Genomic DNA, 16,134 nt, shown 5'->3' with positions numbered 1-16,134 from the left:
GGCTGCTATCTCTTTTTTGACACTCTTGTGCCACTAGTGTATTTTTGTAGATTAGTTATATGGAGAGTGGGAGATAGCTCAATTGGTTAGAGCATCCTCCCTATTTTAGGAGATTTTGCAATCGGTTTTCATCACTCGCCCTTATGGCTCTTTAAACACCAAGAATAAAATAGATTAGTCATTAATTTTTTAGTCACTTACCCATTGTAGTTTGGTGGCAAGATGAAGAGAAGTGAGAGTTTGGAGGAGATGGTGATTGAGAGAGGATAGGAGGAGGAATGGGTTATAATTATAATTATCAGAAACTACTACCTTTAATTTTATACTCCATTACCTTTAATTTTATTTCTCTATTTCCAAGCATGCTCTAGATGTGTTTTAAACTAGAAAAGGCATGCTTGCCTTCCTTTATGTTTTGTATTTCTTAGTGAAGTTGGTTTAAACTGTATGCGGTATTGAATTCTGATTATCAGGTCTCCGCCGACATCACATGTGACGAGAGTCGAGAAACCCGTGCCACTACTAGAAGTGTTTTCAGTTGGTGTCGGTAGCAATGATTTGAAGCCTCCCTTTAAGCTCTATGGGAGAATCAATGTTCAAGGTATGCAATATTGTCATGTATTCAATAGAGATGAGAATTCTCCTCATACATGTTTTGATAAAATTGAGGTCAAATACTGTGGTCGTGTTGGCTTATCGGCTATGAACGATTTTGGCATTTATGTTGACCTGAAGGATGCCAAGGGTAATGTTTTCGTTGAAGGATTTGTTTCGTGGGGTTTCCGCTTTTTTGACAAATGGTATAACAAACGGATATGTTCTGTTATTCGAGGGGATCATGGATATGTTGCACTGCATTACATAATAATTGATGATGGAGCACACGCCAAAGTGAATGTCTTGGTAAAAAACAATGATAGTGCTTTGAGCTTGTTGCCCGTAAAGTTTTATGGGAGCATTGTTGCTCGGTATAGCAACCACGAGTATTCAACCTCGTATGATGAGAAATACTATCAAAGTGTTCTTTTTGAGAGAGGTTTAGATTATCCTATAAATGACCTTAAAAACGATGGTTCCTTGCCCTTGTCAAAATCTCTTGTTTCTTTGCCAAAAAAGTCCTCTCTAATTATAAAAGCAGATTTAGTAGTTGATGGCAGCTTAACTTCTCAATCAAGTTTTGATGTTGATTATTTACAAGGTAGTGCAGAGTTTAATAGTGATGGACAATCTTCGGTGGAGATACAGGGAAAGAACTACTCTATTGATATATTAGTTACATGGCCTCAGTTCAGGTAGTTTGTTTGTAAACATATTACCTATGAATTTGCTAGGCTGCTCTTTTTTTTTTTTTTTTTTTTTTTTTTTTTTTTTTTTTTTTGGTATTTGAATTGTACTATTGGCTGGATCTTAGTTAGCAACAATCTTACTATTAACCATAAACAAGATTATGTGGAATTTCCAACAATGTCTATTTCGTCTGTATGTTATATTATGATACACAATGTCTAGTACAAGTATGATATAGAATAAACAGTAATATATTGAATCCAGTTCAAACTAACAATACAAATTCATGCAGTTTTGAGAGGGGTTAATATTTTAACCAAAGTATCGAGCAGATTCATGCTTAACGTGTCTGCTTGTATTACTTGTACCATATACAAAAGATTATTACTTCAAGTACACTTGATTATACTCAGACCATATGCTGCCGTCTGTTTTACTTTGGTCCATAGTCCATGATCAAGCTCGATCCCTCCTACTTCCACCACAATTGACCCATCCCGGAGTATGCCGACTTCACCAGGGGTTGGTCTCAGTAAAACACCATGCACAACGGGTAACCTGGAGATTCCCTTTTTACGCCAGATATTAGTCTTGTTAAACTGCCACATCACCTCTTTTCTACGGTTAAAGGCATGAAGATGAACTCGATATGAGCGGTTACAATTTCTTCTTCATTTTCTTTATTTTTTGTTGTTAAAACTATAGTTTCTCGATATAATTTCAAATAATGGTAATGTGCCTAACATAATTCGTATATAAGGAAAATAATAATGACAGCTTCTAAAGGTATTTGACTTTAGATCTTGCATGGTATGTTGTGGAAGATTGCAAGTAAAATTATCAGACACAGTATTTGGCTATTGCTAGATTAGCAGGATCATAAGGAAAATTGCTCAAGACTATAAGATTGCGATCAACACATTAGTACATTACACATAAGGGGTTTTGAGCAATGAGCATCCCTCTCTTTTTTTTTCCATGAAAGATAGCCAAGCTACAAGGTTGAAGACAGATATCAAAGGAAATTGTTCCAGAAAATAATCTTAAGCATCAGAAATACTCCTGAATATATAATATAGAAGTTGTTATAGTTTAATGAAATGTCTAAAGCTACAAGGTTGATGACAGATAGCCAAGCACAGAGAATGATGAAGGCAGCAAGAGCTAATCTAGCATGAGTTTTTGCAGACTTCGATGTTGATCATACAAATAGTTCGAGGAGTTGCCATTGATTCAAGCCTAAAAGACTCCACATTTGGCTCTTAGAAAAGTAACTCGAAGACAACAAGTGCACAACCAGGACCAGAAACAGGGCAGGTATATTAGCTTGCCTTGCCTCAAAGCATGTTCCCTTACAGCATACTCATAGACAACTATACTTCCCAACTGGCTAACTAATGCTGCTCTCTTCAAGCTTTGCAAGTCCAACAAATTTACATTCCCCTTCACCCGAAGGGGATTATATAATATATAGATACCAATTACCAAGACATTTGTAAAACCTCCAACCCACAAGTTCCTTAACGTGCAAGAGTAAAGCTGCCCTAAATCGCTTTTCTACAATTAGACAGGCATGATACCACCAATCGGCAAACCCCACAGTAACAGCACGGATATACAATCTAATCTACCGACGTCTCCAAGTCACAGTTCTCTGAAAAGACAACACAAAATCCGGATCAAAATAGCCTCTTTGGACATATTATCAAGCACACATTAAGAAACAACAACTTAATTTGGCTCCTGCCTAGAGAATAACCCAGGGAAGATCCAATAATAAAATAACCAGCATGCCATTGCTGAAGATCCAAAAATTTGAGGCAATCTTAAGACACCATAACACCAGGTATATTAATTGCTCTGGGTCCTATATTAACAGGTCAGGTGACATAGTCTTGAGGTGTCGAATGCAATAGATGTATACGTTCTGAATATATAAACTTACCAGCTCTACATACTCTATGAGACCTTGAAGTGGGGTTTCTTGCTGCAATGAGTTCGAAAAGCAAGACCCCATAACTGTAGACATCACTTTTCTTTGTAAAAATTGTTGTGGATATATACTCAGGATCTAGATAGCCAAAAGTCCCCTTTAAATTGCAAACTTGCCCGTCAATCACCTCTTCCCTTGAAAGCCCAAAATCGGACACCTGGATTCAGCATAAAACATTTTCATCAGCAAAAAGACACCACTGCCACCATGACTTCCTAGCATCTCAAATTCACAAAGTCTGCATAAAAAAGTTACATCATGCAGGAAACAAGTGATAACAACGTACATACCCTAGCTATCATTGACTGATCCAACAAAATGCTGGAAGATTTAATGTCACGATGTATTACAGGAGAAACTGCCTGAAAGCAGAAGGAAGAAATTAGATTAAAAACAACAAAAAAAAAAAAACTTCGTAAGTAGGATTTTGCTTATCTAAATCCCACTCAATAGATTAAATAAATAAATTACCCCGTCATGAAGATACTCCAAGCCTCTTGCGACATCCAATGCTATATGGACCCTTCGTTCCCAGCTCAATGGTTCCATCTTTTCATCTGGAGAAAGCAAATGAATATTATGAACCCTGTATATTATGGGTTAGCTTATGACAACATAATAAAGAAAGTGCGGATCTAATCTGCACAGTATTAATCTAATAAATATATACATTAAGCATCATATGTGTTAAGAAATTCCATCAGAAAGATCAAGGGAGCATAACTTCAAATTTCGTACTACATATTTTTACAGTAGAAGCAAGAGTAAGGTCAGTCAGGCAGGTTAAATTTGACGCACTCAAATTTTTGTAGAATTTGGAAACATAAGTTATGTATTTTTGATGATTTAAAGCCAGAATAGAGGCGAGGCCTGTGAAGAATTTTTTAATGTCCTATTGCCAAAATGACCAACCATATGGAAGACAAACAGGAGTATCAGACCCAAAGCATTCCCCAAACTTTTTATTACACTACAAGTCTACAACAGTTCATTTAGTTTCAGCTATAACAGTATATAAGTTGCAAAGCAAAGAATTTAGTTCCCCAAAGGCCCAAATACCTCGATATACCACCATGCTAAAATCAAAACAAAAGGGTCCAAATGAGCATTCGTAGAATCTATTTGAATGTAGCAAAATTCAAGATACAGCACACCTAAACTGGAATTATCAACCTAAGACTGTAATTCAAGTCCTGTAGTTCTATTTCACAACATATTTCAACCCAGTTCGGATACTACTCTCCATCTCTTATCATGAATAGCAATAGAAATTACGCTCTAGAAGATCATAAGAAAAGGATAAATCAAAGTTTGATTAATAAATGATAAGGGAAACAAAATCATATTCAGACAACTATAGATTTTGTTTATGGGACTGGTGTCACTGGTCTGAACAGGAGGATACCAATTAGGGATGCTGAACAAGGAGTTCAAGTGACAAGAACTTCCTACAGAGCCACATTTCACAGAGGAACCTCTCTCTAACTAAGCTTGCATAGTTGCATGCATGAAAGCCCCAATTGCAACTATCCTTGCATGGGATCACTTATGCTGGAAAATGAGGAAACCTGTCAAATTTGCAGGCTCCGACGTAAGAAAGGTTCACAGCAATAGGTTTGCAAGGTAGTTTAATTAATCATTGATGTATGACAGTCAATCTGCAGGTGGAAATTAAATATCGTAACTTTTCAACATATCTCAATGTATCCATTTACATGCACAGTAATTAATTCTCCCGGAAGAAAAGTTGGTCAAATCTCATTATTTCATATCATTGCAATGACACCTAGAAGGGCTAGAACACTCCTATTTCTATGTTAACCTAGGCTCACATAAATGCTGAAGATATGGTTTGTTGGCTTACTGTATAAATGGGAAGCTAGGCTGCCATTGCTCATATAGGCATATATAAGCATGTTTTTCCCTTCTCTGTACAATATCCAAGCAAATTCAAGAGGTTTCTGTGATTCAACCTTCCTAACAGCTTAACCTGTGATCAAGAGCAGACAATATAAGAAGGTGAGATAAAAATCTATCAGCACAATAACTACAGCATAAAAACAGACAGCAACATGCCTGCCACACACGGCACATCAGTAATGACATCTGAGGATGAAGTTTGGTGTTAGATTATATTGGCGCTAAGAAGCAGCACTGATTAAAATATGACATTACCTCTGTTTCGAATTCTCGCTCCCCTTGCTTTGAATCAGTTGCCAGCACCTTCACAGCAACTATTTCACCAGTTGACATTTGAGCTTTGTACACAGGAGACAGGACCATATGCAGTTATGCACCCTGGCCAACCAATGTTGTGAAATTCTGATTCACCTTCTGCAAATCCCTGCAAAAGAAGTAGCCAGCTTATAGTCATCAAGTCAATTGCCATCAGAGCTCTGTCCATATCAGTAGTTTCAGCATGATTTGAAATCAACAAGAAATCACTCTCCAACAAGGATAGATTGACAAAGAGAGTGGAGAAAGAAAGCACTTGAGATACTGAGACCCAAAAAACACATTAAAAAGTTAATTATACTTGAATTTTACATTCTTAGCAAAGCAATGACACCAGAAAAACACAACAATATGACATGATAAGCTGTAATGAAGTCTGCTACGACAACTATTTATTACCATAAGAAAACAATTAGTATTTACTTTTATGAATCTCAAGTGAATTACAAAGAATCAAAACAGCACCATATATGTAACAAAATCTAACACCCAAGATTTAAGCACCAGGTTATGAAACATAATTGATTTATTAGCAACATTAACTCCATTGATCGATCTATAAAAGTGGCATTAATCAGATTGATAAGATTTCTCATTTTTACTCCCCAAATTCAGCTTTGCCCCTATGATCGATTGATTGATTGAAATTCAGCTTTGCCCCTATGATCACAAAAAGAGGGTTGCCAAATTCTTATTATTGCCTCAACAAAATATTTTTGACATTGTCACTAAAAACTTAAGTAAATTCGGAAAGCAAACCTGTAAGAAAACTCAAGTATACCAGATGCAGAAACAACATTACTCCTCTTAAAGCCGTCAAGCCACAAAGACATCCCACTGACACTTTTTCTGTATCGTCTTGGAGATTCAGGGCCAAGGGTAGAGTCCGATAACTCTGTACATGTATCAATACCATTTGCACGAATAGGAATTGTCGCTGATCTCCTTGAACTGCTATTGTCAATCTGAGCACACTTTCTTTGGTATCTAACACAATACAGGGCAAGAATTGCCGCAAACACACCAATTACTACTCCAATAGAGATATCAATGGGGCAATGCAGAAGTTTTCCTTCTCATCCCTAGAGAATAACCCAGGGAAGATCCAAAAATAACAACTTAATTTGGCTCCTGCCTAGAGAATAACCCAGGGAAGATCCAAAAATAAAATAACCAGCATGCCATTGTTGAAGATCCAAAAATTTGAGGAGAGGGAAGAGATAGAAGCTATGCCTTAAACAGCTGGTTGATGAGGGGTTAGAGATGCAGCTGCCCAGTTTGCCCCTTTGTTCCTCATAAGATCCCTTCTAGCAGCAGCCACTGCAAACTCCATATCCTCAGCAGTTTCAGCCAGAATGTCAAGTAAACCTCCATTTTGATTAAAACCCAGTTTATCAAATTCAATATTCAATCATGGTTATAAAAATCAATCTTCAATCAAAAAATTCGAAATTAAGTAATTTCAATCCCATATAAAACATTATATCACCTTCCAGTCAAACCCCATATCAAAAATGTTGCCAATACTTCATCTACTTCAGACTTCAGAGAACATTACAACGAAAAAAAAAATCAACAAATTCTCAACTCAAAAATTGCAATCAAATATCAAATCCCAAGCAATTACACCATCAGAAAAATAAATAAAAATAACAAAAAACCAATCAAGTAATACACCACATAAGCAAATCTTTAGCAGTTGAATAACACAATGCTAGGATCTTAGTCAACTACAAATGAATAAATTAAGTTCAGGGTATGATATTTAAGGAGTTTTTGAAGAAATTATTAAACTAAACGATGATCAAGAAAAAAAATGTGATTTTAAATTACCTTATATATTCCCACAATCTGGTCCAAAAGGGAGATTATATGGCGTAGTGTAACAGACCAATACCAGAACTGATGCATGCAACTACTTGTTATGAGCACCTAGTCCTTTCTTTGCCTCAGCCAAATCAACTTTTAAGACAGAAATGCTTTCTTCAGACACACTTAATAACTGCAAGATCTGAACATCTGATTAAATAAAGATAAACGAAAGAGAGATTATTATCTGTACCATTGATGATTGTAAAAACAATTTAAATGACACTGCAAAGAACTGAACTCCTTAACAAATAAGATCCTGCAAATTTGGGTCAGATGACTACTCTAATCAGTAACAAAAAAAAACCTAGTATGACTATGAGAATTCAGTATTTGGCTATCCAACTCAAGCTTTATACTGCTAAATTGTGTCTTCTACATAATTTAAGGCCAAATGCAATCTTGCTATCCCTAGTTACAAAGAAAATTTGGCTTAGACTCTACAGGAGAAGTGCTTCTAATGACAGGACATACTCATTAGTGCTGTGGTCTACAGTAAACTGGTATTTTAGGCCTCATAAAATTATAGCTAGTACCTGAAGGGATCAATTTACTGAAGGGATCAATTTCGCCAATCAATTTCAGTAAGCTTCAGAGCTTGGTTTATATGGAGCTGGAAAGCACCACCTTGAATGGAACAATACCTGTTGATCTTTGCTCATGTCAGAAGTTAAGGTTGTTGAACTTGGCTGAGAACGATTTATCAGGCGTATTGCCCACAGAATTGGGCGATCTGAAGCAGCTTCAAGGTTTGAGTCTTCAGTTCAACAACTTTGTTGGCAATATTCCTAGTGAAATCACCCAGCTATCCAATTTGACAAGCCTAAATATCAGCTGGAACTCACTAAGCGGTCCAACTCCTCCTTCCATATCAACCTTGGGAAAACTTGGATACCTGCATTTGCAGGAGAACAATTTGACAGGTTCAATACCAGAAAACACTGGCAACTTGAATTCTCTGATTGAACTTCAGCTAGGGAAAAACCATCTCAGTGGGAAGATTCCTCTAATGCCTCGAAATTTACAGTATTCTCTGACCCTCAGCCACAATTTATTTGAAGGGTGAATCCCCGAAGCATCACTTGATCTGATGACTTCCCTGGAGATTTTGGATCTCTCCAACAACAGATTTTCTGGTGAGATTCCAGACTTTCTAACTAGTATGCTGAGCTTAACATGGTTTTTACTTGACAATAACAATCTCTCTGGAGTTATTATAAAATTTCGTAGCACTGTCATTGTAGATACCAAAGGAAATGCAGGTCTTTCTTATCCACCACCAGATTGGCCAAACACCAACCACCAGAAAATGTCAATTGCTGTCAAAATTGCAGTGGTAGTTAGTGCAGCACTCTTTGGTGGTTTGATCGCGATTCTTAGGGTTTTTCTCTCAATGCGACTACTTTACAAGGTTCATGTTATAGATGTTCAGTCAAGACAGCCGGATCTTCCCGTCCCTCTGGCTATAGAAAGTCACATCTTGACAACCAATAGCATCCTTAAATCAAACATTGATTTTACTAAAGCCATGGAAGCAGTATCAAACCCATTAAACCTTGAAAACCAAATTTTCGACCTACTACAAAGCAGTAATTCCCTCAGGAGTAAGCTATTTTGTCAAGAAACTCAACTGCACCGACAGGATTTTACAACCAAGCAACCATGGAAGCTTTGGGCAGGAGCTAGAGGCTCTAGGGAAGATGAATAGTTCAAACATCATGACTCCTCTAGCTTATACACTGGTTGCAGATAGTGCTTCTCTCATCTATGAAATGTCATTCAAAGGGACTTTGTTTATTCCATGCATAGAAGTTCAGGAACTCTTTTAGATTGGGTGAGCAGGTGTAGTATAGCAGTCAGGGTGGCTCAAGGCCAGGCCTCTCTGCATGGATATTCAACCGGTCCAGTTCTGCCTTTTGACCTCTCCAGCAAAACCGTCTTGCTCAAGTCATCAAAGGAGCTGCAGATTGGAGATATCGAGCTTTGTAAGGTGATTGGCCCCTCAAAGAGCGCTAGCACCACTTCCTCCACTACTGATGTCTTGTTTGCCACCACCAGCTTATTGCGATCCCCCCAAATCGCCCAACGCAAGGTAACAAATCCCACTCTTCTCTTCCAGCTCCCCTAACACATATTCCCACCAATCTGAAACCCAGCAGTAATCTCTTTCAAACATAGCAGTAAGTTCACTTCTTCTCCAGATTTCCTTCGCTAATTTACACTCCTTCAGAGCATACATCACCAACTCTTCACCATCCTGACAGATGCTGCATATTGGATCAAAGCTTGCAATACGGCGATTAATACCCTGCTTGGTAGGAATAGCATTGTGAAGAGCTCTCCAGGCAGACTCTGGGGATAGCGTGCAGACTCCACACTTTTGGCCAGAAATTCAGAGCAAAAGAAAGTGCTGTCTCCTCTCTACTCTGAAAATTGAATCCAGTCATCCTCAAAGATCGCTCAATACACCGATCTCGCAGAGTAAATTCCATTTTTCTACAAATACCAGTAAAGATAATTAGCTGGAAGTCTATTGGTTAGAGGAATGCCTAAGATTCTGTCTTTTTCAAATGAACCCAAATCTAATTTTAATTACTACTGATATTGTTATTCTGCATTTAATTTAAAACAAAGCAACAATTTAGCTCTAACCTCCAACGCAGCTGAATAACCCAAGCATAAACAGTATAAAAACCAAATCTAATTTTAATTACCACTGAATCCAAAACCCTAAATCTATCAAAAATCAATAATCAAACGAATTACTACTAAAATCAGCACAGACATTAGCAATTCACAAGTTGAGATTCTTAGGGTCACAAATTGAATTAGGATTTGAGCAAAAAAGGTGCTAGCATACCTTAGTATACAGCCAAAAGATTCTTGAAGTAAGCTAGAACGAAAATGTAAGACTGTAACCAAATTGGTAGAAGCCATAAAAGAAGGGGATGATTGCTGCTCCACTCCAGAATTATGCGAATAGAGGGGAGAAGAGGGTTTCCTAGACCATTTTCCACCACTTTCAATTGCTTAGCCAACTCACATTATTCCTGCATACAATAATCAAAACCCATAAATTAAAATAAAGTACAGATAAATTCAAGTATAAGAAATGTTTCAAAAAATGAAAGAAAATGGGAAGAAATGAAAGATTATAGTGGAGTTTTGAGCTGGAATTTTGGGAGAAGATGAATTAAAGAAGGGTTTTGAAGGGGTTTGTCATTTGTGAGAGGTAGGAAAGAAGAGAGAACAGCCAATATGTTGACACATAGAAGTGATACAGCAAAAAAATCTATTTCAACCTTTTCAAGTCTTCAGCAAACCAATGATTTTTGGAACCAAGGGAAGAGTGATTTTACATTCATTGTTGTTTCCTGTGATATTAAAATCTTGATAATCTTGTTCTCTATAATCATCATTATCCAAATCTCGCCAAATACATGTCCAAATCCCATTGATCCGATAACTTAGGACTCTCGAACTAATAAAATCCCAGCAGTTAATCAATCGCCTAGCATTGAATGGCAAATTCACTGAATCGGCATGCTGCCACAATTCTTGGGCCATTTGTCGTATGAAATATTCTTCGATTACAGGGTACCGAATTGCCTCGAATATATTTGCCACAACACATAGGAAAGGTGGTGCAATACATGCGCGTATAAGAGCCTTAAACCCAAAACTGATTCGCGCATCCCATATGCCTCCTCTTAAGTTGGTGTATGAACCAATAAAATTATCTCCAAATAACTCTGCACCTACAACTGAGTATTTGGGGTCCACAGATTCTCTCCATCCAGCACTATCTCTAACTGCATAGAGATAGTTGTCACCCTTTCCCACCAATAAAAGGATGTTCACATAAAACCCCTCAAAGTCCCCTCTAATGCAAATAGTGAAAATCGGAGGATTTCCTTCTACCATAGTTGGTATTGTGTTGATGGTATCAACTCCAACATCAGCTCCATCTCTCCCGGCACATAGATTTCTACCCATATGTACCATCTTTCTGTAACTTCCCATAATTTCTGTTTGTGACCCATCAATCTTAAACTCTACCTTATATTCATCAGGAAGGTTCTCAACAAATTCCGAAGTAAATCGAATCGTCATACTGTAATCAAATAAAACATTTAGTATATCATACAATATCATTTTCAAAAATTGTATTAACCCACTTAACAATGCCATAAACCATATGCCCTAAAATTTATATTATGATGTCTTATTTGTTATGGACCCAACACAATTTTCAGTCTACGCTAAATGCTTGTAATGGAAGCACAAAAACAACTTACAAAAAAATCAAAGCTGATGAAATATAAATTATAATCATCAATGTCTAAAAGGAAAAAACAATTTCTCACATTTCAGCCACACACACTTCTACAAAATATATGGCATTTTCCATCTTGTTTTAAAGAAGGGAAACAAAACCCATAAATGAAGTAAGTAATTAATGAATTAAATTCCAAAATACCCACATTAAGAATGAAGTGAAAAAATAATGAAATCTCGAAATTATGAAAACTCTACTAGTAATATAGTTTGATAATATTACTAAGAAGTGCACATAAATTGAATTTTAAGCATAAAAAGTCTGTACATCTAAAAGATTCAAGTAGCAAATTTTTTTGGCAGCCCATTTAATCCTTCTTTTTTCTTCATTTTTTTCACCTTCACATTCCCTATTTTGTTCCTCTGTACATGGAATTTTAACCCCAAAATTAATCACATTCCCCCCCTACCATTACCTTAATTTAACATGTACCCCCAAAATTAATTTTCTTTCTTCCAATTTCACCGCCCTCAATTTCGAAAACTCGAAAATTACCCCCACAAGGCCCCAACAATATCAATTTTTTCACCCTTTTTCACCCCTAAACTTTGGTAATTACACTAGCAAGTAGTAAACTTTCCTTGGCAAATTTAATCAAATTCCTCCCTGCCATAACCTTAATTTAGCATGTACCCTAAAAAATTATTTTCTTTTCTTCCAATTTCACCCCCCAACATTATCAACTTTTTCACCCCTAAACTTTGGTAATTACACTAGCAACTTAATAAGTAGTAAACTTTCCTTAGCAACTCAACGCCTCATACTTGAGTGTAATAGGGCGGTTGAAACTAACTTGAGAGAGCAAACTCCTAACAGTTGCTAAGTCCCTAAAAAACACTCCTTGATAAGCAAATGACCCTACTTAGCCACCACGACTCGGGTCATCGGGTTGATCCACATCAACCTCTGACTTGTACCCGGCCCCAAGACCCCAAGCTAGTAAAGGAAGAGAAAGAATGATAGTGTGCATACCTTTGCTGGCTGTAATGGCAATGCTTAGAACGGCTTCCGATCCGGGTAGCTACCAACAATTCCGGTGGTCTTGAAACTACAATGTAAAGCAAACACAACAAATTAAAAGCCCAGAAATTATGAAATAATATGTTACACTAAAACCCCAGCAAAACCCATTTAACAAAATGATTAAAAGATAAGATTTTTGTAAATTTACCAAGTGATTTGACAAGAAATAATAGGTTACACTAAAACCCCAGCAAAACCCATGATTAAAAGTTAAGATTTTTTTAAACTTACCAAGTGACCAGAAATAATACTACGTATGAATGTTTTTTATTTTGTTGGTAAAATTTTTGTAATGGAGATGAGTTGGAAAATGAATTTTAAAAGAATGGACCAAACTCTAGTTTTGGAAGAGGGGAGAGAAAATGCAGGAAAATAAGAGAGTTGAAAGAAAAGGTGAGGCAACAGGAGGCAATGTAAAATTTGGACAAAGATTTAAAATGAAAATTTAGGTCATTATTCATACTACGAGTAATAATGTAGTAGCTTAGTGAAAAAATAATCATAGTACTAACAAAACAATTCATGGAATATTTACATATTGACCCGGAGTTTGGTAGATGATCGCTCTGTGAGGTGGCACAGCTGTATTGGTTAGAGTTTGAATGAAGGTTTTGCAGTGATGATCATACGGGGTAGCAGAGACAGAGTTGTCCTTTTTCATGCAAATCTCTTTGTTTTGTGGCAGTGCTACTGTGGACTGTGGTAGGAGAATTAGGAATTTCTAGCGCTTATTGCTTTTATGTTTTACGGGTTTTGATTTGAGGTTGCGGATTTTATTTTACGTACGTTTAAATTTAGTAATTGGCTTTCATTTTTTATATAGAGATTATTTTATGTTCGGCGGGTCTTAATTTGAGGTTGCGGTTTAAATTTTACGTATGTTCAAAGTTTACATACGAGTATATACAAAATAGTTCTATCAAGTGTAATCAAGTTCTAAGTCAATTCTATTCAAAAAAATAAAAAAGTTATAAGTCAATAAATGAATTTTGAAAAAAAAGGTAATTTGTTTATATATGTATAATATATTTTGATGGAAGGGGCTTTATGCAAAGTCTATAACAATGCAATAGAGCTTATGTTTTGTCATTTTCCCCCTTTCTCTCAAGTTTTGTTAAGAATTGTGTGCTCCCTTCGTTAATTTTTTTCAAACAAAAAAAAATTATCAGGAAAGTTTAGACTTTTTTGTTTTTTTTACAATAAGAAAAAGGATTTTATTAGTGTAGTATAATTTGGTGAGATAAGAAGATGTTGTAACCTAACTATTAAAGTATATATATTTTTTTTTAATAAATTGTGGTTACCCTTTGGATTATAAGTGATGTTATGCAATGTTGTCCCTATCTTCATAATGTTGTGCTACCAAAAAAATAAAATAATACGAGTATCCAACTATCCATAATACTTCTATATAAGTCCCAAATGTTATGTCAAGTTCAATCAATTGTTAAATCAGCAACAAAGTACAAATATAAATCAGGAAGGAAGCTAAACTCGTGTAATCATTATAAAGGGTGATGTCAAATGGTGGGAAGCATGGAGCCATCAACCAATGCACTCTTGTGAATGTTGTGATAGAAAATCTAATCCAACGGTGTAAAGGAATTCGAGAATGTAATTACCTTAAACCCTGTTTTAGTTAATTTATTAAATCTCTTTCTTTCATAGTTCTCGCTTATATAATAAAAAATATATATATTCTCGCTCACTTACATTTCCTTTCATGGGCCGAATAAGTCCAAAGGATGAAGCGGATGGACATCAAAAAAAAAATTCCTTTCATGGGAGTACAAATATTCGATGCGGCAATATGCCAATATGTATTTGTACTTCACATGCATGTTATCGCCCTCAAATATCTAACTAACGCCCGCAAAATAAAATAAAATTACATATTTATCCTTATAATAACGATTATAAAAATAATTAATGTTACCTCAATTTCACACTTTTACTGTACACAAAACTTTTTACCGTTCTCTCTAGTGGTCAACGGCCACCAACGCTCATCGAACAACCACCCCAACCACTGTGCGTTTCAAAATCAAACAAATTTTTTAAATTTTGCAAAATCAATTTCGTTAGATCTTATGGACAACGACGAAGTACAAGAAACACAACCTTAGACGCTTGTAGAAGGCTCATCGAACACAACCTTAGACGCTCGTAGAAGGCTCGTCGAACCATATGGAATCGGTACGTCGCGATAAATTTTTTTAAAAATTCAAAACCAGGAAATGCCTAGTTTTTTAGAATACCCTAGGCTGAAACGCCTAATTTTTTAGCATACCCTAAGCTGAGACGCCTAGTTTTTTCGAAACATCCTAGGCTATTCGAAAAAACTAGGCATTTCAGCCTAGGCTATTCTAAAAAACTAGGCGTTTCAGTCTAAGGTATTCTAAAAAACTAGGCGTTTCACCTCAAACACCCAAAATTTTCATACAACCACACGGTTGTTCACAGGAACTAGGCATTTGAGCCTAGGACGTGCGAAAAATTTAGGCGTTTGCCGCAAATTAAAAAAAAAAAACATTTTCTCCGTCAGCGACCTATTTCCCTCTGTCCTTACTTGTCATTACCGCGGCTGTGTAGATCGTGAAACCGGAGGTAAGAAGTTGATGGTTAAAAGAGGAAGAGGTGGTGGTGGTGGTGGGTAGTAAGAAGAGGGGGGTAAATTGAGGGGGTAATTTTTTTATAAAAAAAGATAAATTTGTAATTTTAGTTTACTTTGCAGACGTTAGTTAGATATTTGAGGGCGACGTTTAGCTTTCCACTTTTTGATTTATGAATGGTGCATGTGAGTTTTGATATGGCAAGGTACATTTTCTTGTTCTTATTAATGTTACTTGTTCCTCTTTGCCAAAAAAAAGGTACTACATTTTCTTATGTTCTTATTTACTCCCTCTGTTTTTAAATACTTGCTCCGCTTTCTTTTTGCGGACGTTTTTAAATACTTGTTCCATTTCCTTATTTGAAAAGTTTTTATAATATTTAATTCAATTTTCTCAACTAGTGGACCCAATTTTATTACTTTTAGATTCTCTCTCCTCCAATTTACCTTCCACCAACCTCACTATCTCCATATTTTAGTACTATCTCCAATTCTCCTAAAACTCCGCGCATGGAGAAATGGAGCAAGTATTTTAGAACGGAGGGAGTATTTACTACGGAAGTAGTATTTATTTTAATTTTGACCGTTGAAGTCGGCCATGCTCATTATATTACGTCATTTTTAGATTAGGATAGGTCCAATACTACTAGGTCAGGTTAAGTTTTAGGTCATTTGGAGTTTCAAGTCGAATTTGATCGCTCACTTAATTCAAATTCATATCAATTCTTCCTCAAATAAGTAACTACTTAGATTGAATCATTATCAGTTTGTGTTAAT

At 36.2% G+C, this 16,134-nt stretch overlaps 2 pseudogenes across 1 annotated transcript; one reads left to right on the top strand and one right to left on the bottom strand.

The window, feature by feature from the left end:
* Positions 1–2,325: 2,325 nt before the first annotated feature.
* Positions 2,326–6,833, bottom strand: LOC145606103 (calcium/calmodulin-regulated receptor-like kinase 1; annotated as a pseudogene). Its single transcript, XR_014105216.1, has 7 exons — positions 6,275–6,833; positions 5,456–5,624; positions 5,145–5,270; positions 3,752–3,837; positions 3,571–3,642; positions 3,233–3,437; positions 2,326–2,941 (listed from the first exon to the last, which is right to left on the bottom strand). The product of XR_014105216.1 is annotated as a calcium/calmodulin-regulated receptor-like kinase 1 (transcript).
* Positions 6,834–7,696: 863 nt separating this feature from the next.
* Positions 7,697–9,512, top strand: LOC145604290 (putative leucine-rich repeat receptor-like protein kinase At5g63930; annotated as a pseudogene).
* Positions 9,513–16,134: the final 6,622 nt, after the last annotated feature.

This window comes from Chenopodium album, chromosome 22 (assembly GCF_948465745.1).
Source record: "Chenopodium album chromosome 22, dcCheAlbu1.1, whole genome shotgun sequence".
NCBI classification, from domain to species: domain Eukaryota; kingdom Viridiplantae; phylum Streptophyta; class Magnoliopsida; order Caryophyllales; family Amaranthaceae; genus Chenopodium; species Chenopodium album.
This window is presented reverse-complemented; position numbering and strand designations above follow the sequence as displayed.